Raw genomic sequence first — 18525 nt, 5'->3', positions numbered from 1 at the left:
TGGACCGCCTCCTGTGCTCCTGGCCTCCTGCAGTCGTCTTGCCACCCTTTCCTTGGCACGGGACCGCAGGTCATACCACCTCTTCTTAATTTCTTCGACCGAGCGCTGTGCCACTCCAATAGTGCAGAGTTTGTATGTCTGCCCAGAGTCTCCTTTTCTCACTCTCCGGCATCTGGAGTGAGCTTTTGCCAAAAAGCCGGTCATGGCTCCTGACCACCTCCTCTGTCAGCACCTCCAGCTCTTGCTCGCTAAATTTGAGCTTCCGCTTTCTTTCTCCCTTCTCCTTTCCTTTGGCTGAGGTGTCCATGGTTGTTCAGGTGTGCTGCCTCCTTCAGAGTGTTGCTCAGTTTGGCTGGGCTGACTCTCTCTGGATGCTGGTTTGGGTGTGGCACCTGAAACTGTCTGGGATGACTCACTTCCTGCTTGTGATGTCATCAGGCTCCTCCAGGTGTGGTTTCTCGCAATTTCTCGCAATTTGCGATTTTCAATTACCGAATCGCAATTTGCAAAAATGAAAATTGCGATTCGGTAAATCGGCTTCGCAAACCACAAATAGCGATTTTTAAAAAATCGCGAATTCCGAATCGTAATTATGGTACATGGCCTATTGCGATTCAGAAATAGCGATTTCTTAAAAATCACTATTTGCGATTCGCAAAGCCATTTCTTCATACACCTGGCCCTATCTCTCCCACAGAGTAACCCGGGGAATGCCTTGAAATATCTTTTAAGTGTAATTTCCCATTGGGAGAAGTGTTGAGTTTGGGGTCTCTGAACTCACAATTTAAAAATACAACTTTTGGTGAAGTTGATTTTTGAATTGTCAGTTTAAAAAGACACTTTTAGAAAGTGGGCCCTTTCTTGCTTAACCATTCTGTGCCTCTCCCTGTTTGTGGAATACACGTCTGGGTCAGGATTACAGTTGGACTTTTTGTGCATTTACTGTAGTCACACAAAGGGAGCTGAAGTGTGCCCTGCTTATCCTTATTGCCCATCACCAGGCTGATGGGTCTTCCTGAGCTGGAGTGTTGAGAGGCAGTGACACTTGGACCTGAATAGGGCTGTTCCTGTCCTTACACAAAGCAAACCCCTTGGAGTGTGCCTGGGGCCAAAACACGGAAAGGCAGGATCTTGTGCACTATAAAGCCTTTTCTTTGAGTTTTGCCTACTTCAAAAACAGACACCACAGAGTTAGAGCATTTTTGGAAGGAGGACATTCAGCCAGGAAGAAGAGTTGGATGCTGTAGGAGGGACTGTCACTCTGCCTGTTGCTTTGTTGTGCTGGCCTGCTGCTTCTCTCCTGGGAGTGAAAGGACTGGATTTTGCTTTCTACATCCTCCTTTCCAAGGTTCTCCAAGGGCTTCAACTGACCCTGTCTACTGTTAAGAAGTCTCATGGACATAAAAGACTTAACCTGCCAGTGTCACGGGCTCTATTGCAAAGAGTTCTCACTTGCCACATGGTGCCAAATTCAGTCCCTGGGCCCTTGGAACTGAGCTGTGGTGCAACCCAAAAGAAACCAATCACATCGACTCCAGAGGGACTTCGAAACTGGCCCGTTGTCCGAATCCAATCCTGCCAGTGTCCCGGCTCTATTGCAAAGAGTACTCACTTGCCACATGGTGCCAAATTCAGTCCCTGGGCCCTTGGAACTGAGCTGTGGTGCAACCCAAAAGAAACCAATCACATCGACTCCAGAGGGACTTCGAAACTGGCCCGTTGTCCGAATCCACACCCCTGCCTGCACCAGAGATGTTGTCCTCACTGAGTGCAAAGACCACGACATGCAACACAGACCCGATGCCGCAGCAGCGCATCCAAAGTCCTGCCACAGATGAGTCCCCATGCACATGGGTGTGAATGTGTGAATGGGAATGTGAGTAGTTGTGTGATGATGTGAGTTGGTATACAAGAGTTTTATATGGGTGTGTGATTGCGGTGTGAGAGTCTGTATCGCAGATGATGTCATCAGTGATGTTATTTGAGATGTCCTCAGTTCTGTCTTCAGTGATGTCACTGATGAGGTCATGAGAATTGCAATAGGTGAGGTCATAAGCAGTGCATTGTACAGATGTAAGTTTTATTTGAGTTAGCTTTAACTGCTGAATTTCTATGTTTTTTCCAGTGACTGCATATATATATATATATATATATATATATATATATATATATATATATAGATAGATAAATATAGATATAAAGCAACATTACAGGGACGTTATAGTTAGGAAACAGAAATTAAAAAAACATATAAGTTCACTTAAGAAATCAAAGGTTACAGGGAAGTTGCAAAAAGTTTTAAAAAAATCAAAGGGGCTAGAGTGGGGTCGCTCTGACCTCCTTAGCTCTGGTGCTGGGTACCCCCCCCCCCAACACCCTGAGCTAAAAAGCATTTTTTATTTATTTTGCCACAAATTGCAACGGATCCAGTGAAAATAAATTTAAAAAACAACTGCAGGCTCCTGTGCTTGTTTTCTATAGAGCCCCTGGAAAGGCCAGGTCCCGGGGGCATTTATTTATATATGCAGGGGCTGCCCACCCCTGCCACACCCCGGGGGACCACCACCTTCCGGGGCTTTGCTTTAAAATTAATGCGTGGGGATGCTTAGCGCCCACATATCCTGGGACCACCACCTCCTTATGGCAAAGTACTTTTCGCAATGCGGGGGCGCAAGTTATAGTTACCTTAGGGCACGAGTTATAGTTACTGAAGATAACTCCAACAGGTGAATTTCTATCATTTTCTACGTTTAAACTGTGAGCCTAGCAATAATGTCTCTGTAACCTTTGTTTTTTTCAGTATATATATATATATATATATCGTTTTACCTCAGACATTTGATTTTGGATCCATTGTTCACATCAGAAAAGTGGAGGAAATATGTTTTTTTTAAATTTTGTGGTGCATAGAAGCCACAAAAAATTATGTGAAACGGTTGTGTCATGCTCTGCCCTGGTGCTAACCGCAAGTCACAAAAATGGGTTTTCACTATTTTTGGAACCAGCAAAACGTTGCTGTTGTATGCCCAGTTTTGTGTGCTCTTTATTCTTACTATTCAGCAGGTGGATATTCAGAAGCAGAAAGCACTTTTAACATGCTAATTTACAACTCAAATTATTTATTTACCTTACAGATAGTATACCATTTTATCTACGTTTCATTGAGTTAGGTATTGTGATAGTTTTTGCTGCTTGCTATTAACAGCTACCCAATTGGTACACATAGTATAAACTCTTCATAACCAGGGTTTGGAGGCATATAAGTTTCCGGATATTTTTTTAGCTACTATGAATTGCACATTTGATTCCAGTCTTATTTTAGTTTCAAGGAAGGTTAAAAATGTCCCCAAGATTTTCTTCAGAATAATATTATTTTTGAACAGCAACTTTGTCTGCATCAATGAAAAATGCTAAATCAATTCCTTCCTGACCCCCAAAAGGACCATCATAAGAATCTCAGTCAGACATATCTGCGTTGCCTCGCAACTATCCCCTGCTTGCCCAAGCACGAACTCAGATTATTTAAGGGTGGTATTCGGAGCTGGTGAAGCTATATTTATCTTTGGTTATGTTTAACTTTGGTTATAAAACAATATGTGCATGTACAAACTCAGCCCTCATAGCGTTCCATCGAGAGTTCAACAAAAACATCCGTTTGTCAGTAAAAGGGGCGAATGGATGAATACAGGGAGTGGTTTACACACAGCAATGCTGAGCTGTGATAGGAAAAAGCATTACATTGACATCTGGCGGGGAATTGATACAATCCCAGGAGATACCAAATTGACAAATTGCTGGTATTCCGTGGTCTAGACAGAGAACAGTTGAGGGCAAATCAGTTTATACCTTTAATCCTAAATTGTGATCTGGGTTATGTGAAACTAAATCAGAAGTGAACAGAATATGTAAAGTATGAGGTGAGGTTATTGCTATACAACTAATGACTTTAGAGATAGTGTTCCAAAGTCTTGAAAAATAGTATTTCGAACTTAAATATTCAGCTCCTCAATCATCAAGATGTAATACATCAAGGTATTTAGGGAAGTGCAAGTTCTGAAAATGTAGTCTGTATTTCATAATATAGAAACTAAAGTGTATGAGGTGCGTGTGACAGCGTGAATCAGAGGTGGCACCATAGCAATCCAAGTCACTAAACGATGGAACTTATTGACTAAAGGTCTGTATGCCCATCCACCTTACCAATCTTAATAAAAATATCAGAAACCCAAGAAATCCACCCAATATTGTAGTTCCTCGTTTTCATTGGTGTCGGATATTTCTCTGAAGAACATGATTTTGTTGCAATGTTCGAACCCATGGACTTCTTGAAGGTGGCAGGTCTACTTTTTTAATATGGAAATCTCTAGGCAACGTAAAGGTAAAGTAAATTACATTCTTCTGTCACTTCATTTTACAACCTCAGCATTCATGCACAGATTCTAAAATATGAATCTCATACTATTTCGCCTGTTTCATGCGCTTTAAAGCTAGCGTGCTGGTGCACATGTTGCAGTCTATGAATGCTACAGCTCCCTTAAAACATGTGAGAATCATTGTTCTTTAAGGGCTGTTTCTGTTCTCTTGCTTAAAAATCTTTTCTAGAATGCTCAAACTTACACCTGCAAAGCGCAGTAGTACAGTTCAAAGAATCACCATTCTCATTAAACAAAGTGATAAGATTAGGAGAATCATGGCCATTTCAGATCTACACCGATGTTACTTTTTCATATGGAAGCTGATTCAGCATGTAGTATCCTAATCATACAGCTATTTATTGATGTATCAGTCTTTTGAACACATTAATGGCAGGTGTAAGACCGTGAAGAAGTACTGAATTTGTGGGTAAAACTATCCTTGACGAGTTGAGGTGGGAGATCAAAGAGAAATGGCTTGGATCTCATATTCCTTGACCTGTTGGCTCTCTTTCAAACTACGGACCACACCATAGTGATTTCCTGCCTCTAAACATTAGGAATCAAAGGATTAGCACTGAATTAAGGACCATATTTATACTTTTTTAGCCCCGCAATTGTGCCACTTTTTGACGCAAAAGCGCTGGAAACTTACAAAATACAATCGGCCCATATTTATACTTTTTGACGCTAAACTGCGCTAACGCAGTTTAGCGTCAAAAAATTTTGCGCCGTCTAACGCCATTCTGAAGCGCCATGCAGGCGCCGTATTTATGGAATGGCGTTAGACGGCGCAATCAGACCGGCGCTGCCTGGTGTGCGTGGAAAAAAACCACGTAGACCAGGCAGCGCCGGCGTAGGGGGAAAATGGCGCTAGGGCGTCTTAAAATGGCGCAAGTCGGGTTGACGCTAAAAAATCGTCTTAACCCGATTAGCGCCATTTTTTCGACGCCCAGACGCCATTTAAATGACTCCTGTCTTAGTAAAGACAGGAGTCATGCCCCCTTGCCCAATGGCCATGCCCAGGGGACTTATGTCCCCTGGGCATGGTCATTGGGCATAGTGGCATGTAGGGGGGCACAAATAAGGCCCCCCTATGCCACCCAAAAAAAATTGAAAAATAACAAAAATTATACTTACGTGAACTTACCTGAATGTCCCTGGGGTGGGTCCCTCCATCCTCGGGTGTCCTCCTGGGGTGGGCAGGGGTGGCAGGGGGGTCCATGGGGGCAGGGGAGGGCACCTGTGGGCTCATTTTGAGCCCACAGGCCCCTTAACGCCTACCCTGACCCAGGCGTTAAAATGTGGCGCAAATGCGGGGTTTTTTGACCCGCCACCTCCCGGGCGTGATTTTTGCCCGGGAGTATAAATACGACGCATTTGCGTCGCCGTCATTTTTTCAGACGGGAACGCCTTCCTTGCATCTCATTAACGCAAGGAAGGCGTTCACGCTAAAAAATGACGCTCTTTGCCAATACTTTGGCGCTAGACGCGTCTAACGCCAAAGTATAAATATGGCGTTCGTTTTGCGCCGAATTTGCGTCGAAAAAAACGACGCTAATTCGGCGCAAACGGAGTATAAATACGGGCCAATCGTATTTTGTAAGTTTGCACCGCTTTTGCATCAAAAAGTGGTGCAAATGCGGCGCTAAAAAAGTATAAATATGGCCCTAAGTTTGACCATCTCTCAAAAGACCGCCGCGGTTATTCTGAGTTTCCCGCTGGGCTGGGGGCGACCGCCAGAAGGCCGCCCGCCAGGCCAGCGGGAAACCCCCTTCCATGAGGATGCCGGCTCCGGATGCGGCTTGGCAGACACTGAAAATCTTGGTGGGGCCCTGTTAGGGGGCCCCTGCAGTGCCCATGCCAGTGGCATGGGCACTGCAGGGGCCCCCAGGGGCCCCGCGACACCCGTTACCGCCAGCCAGGTTCTGGCGGTCAAAACCGCCAGAGCCAGGCTGGCGGTAAGGGGGTCGGAATCCCCATGGCGGCGCTGCCTGCAGCGCCACCATGGAGGATTCCCCAGGGCAGCGGGAAACCTGCGGGACACCGCCGGTTTTCCGTTTCTGACCGCGGCTGTACCGCCGCGGTCAGAATGCCCATGGGAGCACCGCCAGCCTTTTGGCGGTGCTCCCGCGGTCGTTGGCCCTGGCGGTCCATGACCGCCAGGGTCAGAATGACCCCCTTTGTTTGCTTTTTAAAGACTTAAGACACTTCAAATCACTTTTTAATGATATCTTTACAAATTCATATGGCATCTTTGATCGTTTTGATCTACAATTATCCTAATAAATATTATATATTTTTCTAAACACTGTGTGGTGTATTTTTGTGGTGCTATATTGTGTTATTGTATGATTTATTGCACAAATACTTTACACATTGCCTTCTAAATTAAGCCTGACTGCTCGTGCCAAGCTACCAGAGGGTGGGCACAGGATAATTTTGGATTCTGTGTGACTTACCCTGACTAGAGTGAGGGTTCTTGCTTGGATAGAGGGTAACCTGACTGCCAACCAAAAACCCCATTTCTAACATTGGTGATCAGCAGTGAGGATAGGACTTGTGTTTGTGCAGTGACATACAGTAGCTAAGTATTTCACTACCTACCCACAGTTGAAGGTCAACTTCATTTTTCATCTTTTTGGTTTTGGTTCTCGGATGTCCTCCTGGATATATTATTGATATTTTGCACTTTGGATTTTGTTTTTTGCCTGTGATACCTTATCAGATTGAGAATGGGTATCTACTGTGTGTCATACGTTGTGCATACTGAATCCCTCACTAAGGCTGACCTAAGGTGGCTTTGCAGAAAATGGGGACTTCCTATATCAAGGAGATCCACTAAGATGGAACTGCTAGATGTCTACATAACCTGGGGGGAAGAAAGATGGGCAGAGGAAGAGGCAGCAAAAAAACAAATGACTAAGTACTCCTCAGATGAGGAGGAGGACTGCTCAGATGAGGAGGAAGCCTACTCAGATGAGGAAAGAGAACCAGTGAGAAATGAATATCTCCTAGCTCGAGAGCGGTCGCTGGAGGAGCTAGAAGACTTTCTTGAAAGAGCTGAGGCAGCCAGCACCTTAGCCCTGGAAAAAGAAAGGATTGCAGCTCAAGAGCTGAGCTGTGAAGAGCTGAAACTGGAGGCCGTAAGGGCTGAGTCCAGTTCAGATGGTGGCAGCAAAAATCTTGCATCCAGTACTGCTGAAGAAGGGCACAAGCCCAGAGATGTGGTGCCCAACTTGAAGAAGGGAGTTGACACACCCCAGGTGGTTCAAGGGTATGAGGTAGTTCCCGTTATGCACAGGGTCCCTGAGAAGGATTGGGGAACTGGCACAGGAAGTCATATTCCTACTGGGGGGAGGGACACTTTACTGGCTCTAGCAGAGAGTGACAGGGAAAAGGGTTCCGCCCTGGTGGACGTCCTGGATATAGAGTGTGGAGACATCCCAGAAGAGTATGGGTTGAGTGTCAGGGACAGTCAGATACTGTCCCACCAGTCTCAAGAGGGTGATGTAGAGTGCTTTTTCAAGGCTGAGTCACTGGATGGTTGGGTGAAGGGTACTGTGGTTAATACTTGTGCAGGGCAGAGTGATGTAATTGCTGGAGAGTATATGTCTGGTCCTTATTTTCCAGAGCTACGCCAACACCAGGTGGAGTGTGAATTCTCTGACCCCAGGGAGCTTACAATGGAGGCAGACTTCTGGGTGCATACCACAGAGTCTGAAGAGGCATTTGGGGGTACTCCAGAAGGGAGTGGTCTAGGTGTTTCCCAACCAAGTGAGGTGGGAGAGGATTTTAGTGTCCCAGGTAGGTCCCAGGTCCTAGAGGGTTCCATGAGGGAACGCCAGGAGGGAACCCTAGCGTGTACCGTGTGGCCACCTGTGGAGGGAGGCCCTGCAGTGTCAGAAGAACTTGGGGGGGTGACTGTAGCCAGCATCCCCACAGTTCTGGTGTCTGGCAGTACCACTCCTAGTGAGAGGGTGCAGAAGTCCAGACAGAGGGTTGAGAGGGGGTTGCGGACCCCAGTGGAGGACCTGGAGAGTCAGGGGTCAGCTCTGAGAGCAGAGTCCCCCAGGAATGACCCAGGTGAAACCGTTTCTGGTTTGGAGGGATCTAGACTCTTCCGGATGGGCAGAGGTCAGGAGACCTGCGCCAACCAGACTCTTGTGTGGCCCTTGGGGACAATGTGTCTCTTGTGGGGGGTGAGTGTGCCCCCCAGGAAGTCCTGGCATGCCAGGCAATTGTTCAACCTCAGGGTGGTGACTCTGGGTTGGATGACCCAGTTCAGGGGTTAAACTCTGGTCTGGTGGGGGGTAGGCGTGCCCCCCAAGAAGTCCTGGTGTGCCAGGCAACTGTTCAACCTCAGGGTGGTGACTCTGGGTTGGATGACCAGGTTCAGGGGTTAAACTCTGACCTGGTGGGGGGTAGGTGTGCCCCCAGAAAGTTCTGGTGTGCCAGGCAGTTGTCCAACCTCAGGGTGGTGACTCTGGGTTGGATAGCCAGGTTCAGAGGTTAAACTCTGACCTGGTGGGGGGTAGGTGTGCCTCCCAGAAAGTCCTGGTGTGCCAGGCAATTGTCCAACCTCAGGGTGGTGACTCTGGGTTGGATAACCAGGTTCAGAGGTTAAACTCTGACCTGGTGTGGGGTAGGTGTGCCCCCCAGAAAGTCCTGGTTTGCCAGGCAGTGATTCAGTCTGAGGGTACAGACCCTGGGCTGGAAGACCAGGTTCAGGGTGTCCCCCCGGACCTGGAGGGAGGGGCTACTGATAAAAGAGCCCCTACCATGTTGTCTTCTGAGGAGGCCACTCCTAGTTTGAGGGTGCTGGACCCCAGAAGGGAGGGCAGGGGGAGGGAAGCCTCACCCCGGCCCCTAGTCCAACCTGAAGGTACAGACCCCAGGTTGGAGGGCCAGTTGCAGGTTAACAGCCCTGCGCTGGTGGAGGAATGGTACAGGGCGACTTCTGTAAGCACCCTGACCATGTTGGACTCTGGGGGTACCGCTCCAGGAGGGAGGGTACAGAGCCCCAGAGGGGAGGACCAGGTTCAGGCTGTCATCCCTGACCTGGTGGAAGGGAGAGTGGTTAAAGGGTGCCCAGCACCTGGGGTACCGCCCCCCACTCTCCACAGCCACAGTGGTGGGAGAGCTTTGAGAGGCCTGGGGCCTGGCTCTCATCCCTGACAGCTGTCAGTAACCACTGTGGCTTGCTGTCCGGGTGGACAGAGTTACCCCTAGGGAGGGGACAAGTGTCACACCCCAGGGGTAGAGTGGGCAACACCACTGTGTTGGTCCTGGTGGTACTATCCTGCTCCTGGGATACATCTGTAAGCAAAGTAAGGTTAGGTGCTGCACAGATGGTATCCGCAGGTAAGGAGAAAGGTTCCCCATGGGTTGGCTTAGTGGGCCCTGAGAGTATGGACAGAGGGATCCAATTGGAGTCAGGAAGGCAAAGAACTGGAGCGTGCCCCTGCTGTTGTGGGCCTGGGTCCTTGTTTTGTTGCCTCAAACAGGGAAGTACATAAGGATAGTGATTGCTCTCGTCTGGCTTTAGGCTGGTGGGGGGTCATGTTGGACCTGGCTTTTTGACAGGGTCATCCCCAAACTTTTTGCCTCCTTCCTTCTATTTTTTCTGACCTGTTGTTGTTGGCTTTTGAACTCTGGGCACTTTACCACTGCTAACCAGTGCTAAAGTGCATATGCTCTCTGTGTAAATTGTACTGTTGATTGGTTTATCCATGATTGGCTATTTGATTTACTTGTAAGACCCTAGTAGAGTGCACTATATGTACATAGGGCCTGTAGATTAAATGCAACTTGTGGGCCTGCAGCACTAGTTGTGCCACCCACTTCAGTAGCCCCTTAACCTTGTCTCAAGCCTGCCATTGCAAGGCCTGTGTGTGCAGTTTCACTGCCATTTCAACTTGGCATTTAAAAGTCCTTGCCAAGCCTAAAACTCCACTTTTTCTACATATAAGTCACCCCGAAGGTGTGCCCTAGGTAACCCCTAGAGCAGGGTGTTGTGTGGGTAAAAGGCAGGACATGTACCTGTGTAGTTTATATGTCCTGGTAGTGTAAAACTCCTAAATTCGTTTTTACACTACTGTGAGGCCTGCTCCCTTCATAGGCTAACATTGGGGCTGCCCTCATACATTGTTGAAGTGGCAGCTGCTGATCTGAAAGGAGCAGGAAGGTCATATTTAGCATGGCCAGAATGGTAATACAAAATCCTGCTGACTGGTGAAGTCGGATTTAATATTACTATTCTAGAAATGTCACTTTTAGAAAGTGAGTATTTCTTTCCACTTAAATCTTTCTGTGCCTTACCATCCACGTCTGACTAGGTTTAGTTGACAGCTCCTTGTGCATTCACTCAGACACACCCCAAACACAGGGTACTCAGCCTCACTTGCATACATCTGCATTTTGAATGGGTCTTCCTGGGCTGGGAGGGTGGAGGTCCTGCCCTCACACAAAGGACTGTCACACCCCCTCTTGGGACCCTGGCAGACAGGATTGAACTGAAAGGGGACCTGGTGCATGTCTTAGCCACTCTTTGAAGTCACCCCCACTTCAAAGGCACAATTTAGTATAAAACAGGGCCTCTGCCCTACCTCATCAGACACTTGCTGGAGAAGAAACCTGAACCAGAACCTGCATCCTGCCAAGAAGATCTGCCTGGCTGCTCAAAGGACTCACCTGTCTGCTTTCTACAAAGGACTGCTGCTGTGCTGTTGGCCTGCTGCCTTGCTGAACTCTTGTCTGGCTGTAAAAGTGCTCTCCAAAGGCTTGGATAGAGCTTGCCTCCTGTTCCCTGAAGTCTCAGGACCAAAAAGACTTCTCTTTTTCATTTGGACTCTTTGTGCACCGAAAATTTCGACACACCGCTTGCTCCGCGGCGAGAAAATTGCCGCACACCGACGCTGATCGACGCGACGCCTTCGGGGCGACCGGAACTTCGACGCACGGCCTCGCAAGGACAATGCCGCCCGACTTCCAGAGGGGAAATCGACGTGACGCCTGCCGTGAGAACGAAACTTTGACGCACAGCCTTGCGGAACGACGTGCAGCCGGAAAACAAGCCGAAGAATCCACGCACAGACTCCGGGACATCTAGTAATCCCGCGACCCACAGAAATAGACTGTCTGCGTGCCGGAAAACGACGCACGACTTCCCCGCGTGAAAAATAATGACGCAAGTCTGTGTGTGCAGAGAAGAAATCGACGCACTCACCATTTTTCCACATATCTCTTCTTCTGCGGCCCTTTGCTGAGACTTTCCATTTTAAACCAGGTACTTTGTGCTTGAAAGAGACTTTGTTTGCTTTTTAAAGACTTAAGACACTTCATATCACTTTTTAGTGACATCTTTACAAATTCATATTGCATCTTTAATCGTTTTGACCTACAATTATCCTGATAAATATTATATATTTTTCTAAACACTGTGTGGTGTATTTTTGTGGTGCATTATTGTGTTATTGTATGATTTATTGCACAAATACTTTACACATTGCCTTCTAAGTTAAGCCTGACTGCTCGTGCCAAGCTACCAGAGGGTGGGCAAAGGATAATTTTGGATTGTGTGTGACTTTCCCTGACTAGAGTGAGGGTTCTTGCTTGGACAGAGGGTAACCTGACTGCCAACCAAAAACCCCATTTCTAACATGTGTGATATCCGATGCATCTGAAACATTATAAATCTATTTGTTCATCAGAGAAAAAGAAAACCCCTCCTTTTTTAACATTTTCGATTTGTTTCCTGGCTATGTTTGCATTGTTTGGCTATACAACAGACTATTGCAATAATGCCTTGCTAGGTACAAATGCTACAAAATCTACAAAGCACTGCACCAAAAAATGCTTCTATGCCCAAAAAGATGGAATCACATCAGGCCAGCAATGCATGCCTTCTTAGATTAGAGGCAATAAAGGCCAAAGTAGTATCTATAGCACAAGGATAGCCATATAAACAATAGTATATCATACTTCAGCAAATGCTTACATAGCATTAAATAATAGTACAGCCTATTCTGCTTTGGCGAGGCTAGTGTCTATACCTGATTCTTAAAAGATGATGCCAGTGACTGCATTTTCTCATTGTTTACCATGAAAGCCTGGAAATCTCCTCTGATAGAACTAGTAGACAGTTGGGTAGGGCTTTCACATGGGGTCTATCAGTACCCAATCCATCTCTCTCAGATCCTTCAAATGTACCCGCTGGCCAATCACCTAAGCCCAGTTTCTCTGAGCCTGCATACGAGACACTCAGTGGGAGTTATGTCCCATAGCAGGTACTTACTTTATGAGACACGCTTACTCTTCAATGACATGAACAGGCTTGTCTACAAGTAATGACATTTTTTTAAATACATTTTATTCTCAAAACTATCAGCCTCTGTACCTGGATGGACATACATGATTCATCTGACTACATGGTCAACCATTTGTTGTAAGTTTTGAGCTCTCTCTTTTCATTCCTTTTGACCTCACCCCTATTCCCTCTTTCATTCATTCAAATTGATGGTAAAATTATAATATGTGGTTTACAAAAACCCAAAAATGAATAATTAAATTACTTAAAAATTAATTTTCCTGAAGGCTCTCCTCTGCTTACTGCTGTTTTTCTGTTCTTCTTGCATAACTGATTAAAGTCATATTAAGATATTGTCAAAAGTGGGAAAAAGTTTTGTTTAAGCATAGTACTTTACACAGGAAAACTAACCTATAAGTGCAGAGCCTATGCTAAACATTATGAAGACATATTTGCACTACAGTGCAAAAGTGTATACATGGTGCTAAGAAGCCTGCTTGTGATTCAGAGCTAGGGAAATAACAGGATAATGCCATATCCTAACAGATATGGTGCTGTCCTGCTCTCTCTTTCACACAAAATGCAGTGCAGCAACTTTGATTGCTGCATTGAGTTGCATGACATATTTGTATATCTGCCCCATAGAGTATTATCCTTGTCCTCAAATTAGCTACAGTTGTACAATGATTTCAAATCTACAGTCACAGGTTTCTCACACTTGCCCACAGTGTGACCTTTATGAAAGCATTGTATGATGCAAAGTTGTGATATCATTAAGGGTGGGCAGAAACCCCGCTCCGCCAGAGGAGTTCACAGAGTTTTGACACTCCGCTTGGAGATCAGAGTTCAGCAACAACTCCAACAACTGCCTGCAGGGCAGAGTTTACTGGGATGCTCATCTCTAGACTCCATCTGCAACAAGTAGTGTGCCAGGATGCACATTTCATGATGATGGTAGACAAAGGAGGGAGGCTCTGATGAGGTCTCAGCAATACCGCTATGTGGGACTTACTGATGGTAACATGACGGGTTCTTGGCTGCCAACGAATCTCAGCAGCCAAGGGGAGTTCATCCGGCAACCAGTGTTATGTCAGGAGGCACGTTTGCAGACTGTTTGAGAAAGGGGGTAGGCCCTCAGAGGAGTTGTCAGCAATACAGCTGTGTGTGAGTTACTGGTATTAACAGGAGGTTTTCTTGTCCACCACCGACCCTCAGCATGCAAGACGATTTCATCCCCCAATTAGCAGTGCACCAGGAGGCACATTTGCAGAGTGGTTGAGAAAGGTGACGGGTCCTCCAGTGAGCTCTCAGCAATACCATTGTGTGGGACTTACTGTTGGTAACAGGAGGGATTCTTGTCCCCCACCGACCCTCAGCATCCAAGGGGACATCATCTCCCAACCAGTAGTGTTCCAGGAGGTGTGTTTGCAGACTGGTTGAGAAAAGGGCTGTGGCCGCCGAGGAGCTTTCAGCAATCCAGCTGTGTGGGACTTACTGGTGGTAACCGTAGGGGTTCTTGTCCCCCACCGACCCTCAGCATCCAAGAGGTTTTCATCCCCCATTCAGTAGTGCACCAGGAGGCAAGCTTGCAGAGTGGTGGAGAAAGGAGAGAGTCTTCGACGGGCCCTCAGCAATCTTACTGTGTGGGACTTGTTACTGGTGGTAACAGGAGGGGTTCTTGACCCACAACTACCCTCAGCATCCAAGGGGACTTAGTTAGGGGTGGCTAAGCAATACTGTGCTCTCTTGTGGAACTTCACAGAATTTGGTGCAGTATTTTGGTAACTCCACAGAATTCCTCAGAGCGAAACTCTGTGAGCTCCGTCTAGGCCTAGATATCATCCATGTACAGTGATTATCTAAAATGGCAGAGGTAGCAGAAAGGACATTAACTAGCCTTTGATTCAACTGACATCAGAGAGTTGGGTGGGTCAACAATTTTTTACTTGCTGCTGACGAGATTAGGGAAAGATAATGGGTGGAGAGCACATAAACAAACCATGACTCTTTCCTTACAGTTCCCTTGATCTCTGAGCCGTGGAGCAGCAAGGTTTGTGGTGGGGGACGACATTGCTACCATTAACTTCCCCAGATGGTTTCTATGATACATACCCAATCATGTAAAATGACAATATTTGCACATTCTCATAAAGATGGAACAGTATGTTTTGATTAGTATATGAAACTGCAATGCATGGTAACTGAATGCACAAATACTGAGCACCCACTTACATGAATTTTCACATAGCACAGTTGAATAGTGCTATCATACTCCTGCATCAGTCGCTCATTTGTACCTCTCTTTGCACTACCTCCCTACATATTGTGCTTTTTATACACTGATGCAGAGAACTGTTCACTAACAGTACCATAGAGCAATGGTTAAAGGTAAACTGAGCATTAATGGGTTATTCAGTGAATTGGTACTATGGGCTGGATGGTCACCGACAGATCTTTTGTAATTGTGGAGTCTGTGACAAAGCGAGTAAGCCCTGGGCCCTAATGCAAGCAAGGGAAATAGCCATGTTAATTCCCTCCTTTTTATTAAAAGAGTGCTAAAAATTGGGTGCAGTGCGACCCTCGCAGCTGTGGTTCTACTGCAACTGCTGCACCATTGATATCTATAACCCTGTCTGGAGTGCCCGTTAGTTTATTTCCTCCTTCCTACGGTTTCACCCTCTGACATCAATCTTTAGTGGTTACTTCTTTTTACTCACCTTTATATTCCAGACTCTGTTTAAAGAATCCTCCAAAGATCCATGACATACAGAGACCCACCCATAAGCAGAGGCTCATAGATGCTGATTGAAGCAGCCTCACAATCACAGATGAATAGTGACCCAAATTAAAAGTCGTAGACAAATACAGTTACAGTCAGACACTGACATAAACAAATATCAACTAAACTACATTTCCTGACTAAAAGAGACACAGAATGACAGACAGAAACATGTTCTGACACACACAACCTCTCTCAAGCACTTCAATAATCACAGAGAGTGTTACTCTTCTAGACACAAATTGGCACACACGCGGACACAGACTGACAAAGTGACTTCATGATGGTGCTGTTATTTGTGGTTATCTGTGGGCCCTCAATTATTTTTTCCCAGTTTCAAAATACCCTTGATGTCTCGTCCTGGCAATGTAGCCTCAGGCTTCCATCCTTAAGTTCCCACTAAATTGATGAGGATTGTAGTGGGCAAGAGTAGCATATTTTATTTACAGAGCCCTTTAAATGCAGAAACAGTATATGAAGCTCACTATGAAAACAAGTTGTTATCACTAATCACAGCCTGAATATAATAACAGACAGATTGATGATACAGACTGACAAAGGTATTAATGTGATTTAACCCACACTAGGCAAAGGTTGATACTGCTTCAAAGGGATTCATTGTAAAGCACATATCTGGGCAAAGAATTATCATGCATTGTCCTTGCATCGCATGCAGCAACGGAAAGGCACTGCAAAAGCTTCAGAAATATTTATAAAGCCACGATGGGCTGGCAGATGGTGTGGCCATGCAATACTTTGTAAATAAATGTACTGCAACGCATTGGCTTGTGATGCATTACATTACATTTCAAGCAGGTGTTTTTCCATGGGAGCATCATAAGTGTTCCATACATTCATCCACAGATTTGGGCACATTCACAGATTTGCTAAAGCTAGTAAAGCTTGGAATGTGTCAAAATGCTGCACCTTCCCCATTCAGGATTAACAAGAAGAAGTATATTTACTTCTTGTTACTTTCTTTTACACTTTATATGTATTGCATACTGCATCACACATAGAGAAAGATGAAAATGTCTCTACAGATAGACTGCTTTTGTGCAGAAAGGCTCCTGCACAAAAACAATCCTGACTATAACACAGGCACCCTTGCACTATAGTGCAAAGTTTTCTGCACAGTGCACCAGCACAAAGAGAGAGCAGAAATGCTCCATATATTTGTAACAAGCAATTGCAGTGCAACAGGTCTTACATTTGCTTGAGTTAGAGCTATTGGCGTTGTAAATTCATAACTGGACTTTTCTTGCACATAAATTGGTCAACCCTGTTTCGTAATTTGGTCTTTTCCTACCACATAATTCCAGTGGCCCTGCATATAGGTAAAAAAGCACTTCCATTTACCTTCTTCCTCTACCTGCAAATAAAAATGAAATTGTTGCCATTTAGCATCCTAATTTAAATCTGACATGCTAATTTCAATAGAATACCACTTTCACCACCCCACAATCTGAGTTGCTCACTGGCTAACACAATTCCCCAAAAAAGACACAAGACAGGCACGGAGGAGTAACAAGAGAAATAAATTAGAAGGACACCCAAAAATATGAAGAGTGTTCAAACATTCATAGTGTAACAAGGATGGTAAGTTGGCCTGAATAATGGTCATAATTGCAATAAGGGGAGATTAATAAAACACATACAATTATCATATAAAAACCTTTATCAGAAATAAACTTTTGGCATCCGACTGTAATGCTCAGAACAGCCCCTAGAGGACACTACAATGAAAAGTTGCATTTGTAAGAAACATGGTCATGTAACCCTATTGTAAGCCTCTAGAAGGCATAACCACATGAACAGAAAATATCCGAAAGCAACGCACTGTAACCATATATTTAGCCTCTAGAGGAGATAGTACATTACAAATTTTAAGAGGCAGCATGCCTTCTACAATGAAATTATAAACAAGGCCTTTAAAACACAGTCTACTCCCAGCTACAAAACAAAAGTTACAACCATGAGAGTGCCTAAAAAGACATTGAATGGTGGGAGGAGTTATTATTTTGGGGTCCCCACTAACCTAGTGTGGGGACCTAGAGATGATGTAGACAGAAAAAACACATTGTGATTTGTTGTAGGATCACCACAGGCTGAGTTATAGGCAAAATGTTTTGGAAAAGTAATGCCCTGTAAAGCATTATGGGGTGCCTTTTCATGCCTGCAAATATTGTAGTATGTTGACTAATGCTCAGAACAGCATGGTCATGTAACTATATAATTAGCCCCTAGAGGGCAAAGCTACATGAAAACAGAATGGCAGCTATTAATGCAGTGTAACCATATGTATAGCCCCTATAGGGTGTAGTGTATTACACATTTTAAAAAGAGACTAGCAGGCCTACTGCAATGATATAACAAACAAGGCCCTTAGAACAAATTTACTGCCAGCTGCAAAACAAGAATTCCACCTATGAAAGAACGTAAAAGACCCTCAATGGTTGGAGGGGGTATTATTTTTGGGTCCCCAATAACCTAGTTCCCCACATATTTAATATCTATAAGGGAGCACTTACTACACAAAAATGCAAGACTCACATTTTATTTACTATGAGTGTCATAACAGCACAAGGGTAATTTTCAGTTAAGGGCTGTGTTGTTGCCAAACAGCAACACAGGACTATCGAAGAGAGCATCTTTATTCCCTTATGCACATTTATGCCACTCATACTGTAGGCATCCGCATTTCATACTCTGAAATTCTATTTTTTTCTCTACGTCAAGGTAATCCAGGCAAAAATGTACATTTTATGCGTTAGCATATTCAGTGATTTACCAGCACGTGCTGGTGACATTTTGAAAAAGTGACAGACTTCCCAAATCTGTAATACTTTAAAGAGTGTTTCATTACCAAAAGTTGCGGCTGCATATATAATTTCAGGCCTGCCTGAGGAGAGATTTAGGGGGTCATTCTGACCCTGGCGGTCAGTGTTAAAGCGGCGGCCAACCCGCCAACAGGCTGGCGGCCTAAAAATATGAATTCTGACCCTGGCGTGAACCGCCAACACAGG

Source organism: Pleurodeles waltl, chromosome 11, assembly GCF_031143425.1.
Source record: "Pleurodeles waltl isolate 20211129_DDA chromosome 11, aPleWal1.hap1.20221129, whole genome shotgun sequence".
Lineage (NCBI taxonomy): Eukaryota > Metazoa > Chordata > Amphibia > Caudata > Salamandridae > Pleurodeles > Pleurodeles waltl.
The sequence above is the reverse complement of the archived record's forward strand: the minus strand, read 5'-3'. Positions refer to the sequence as shown.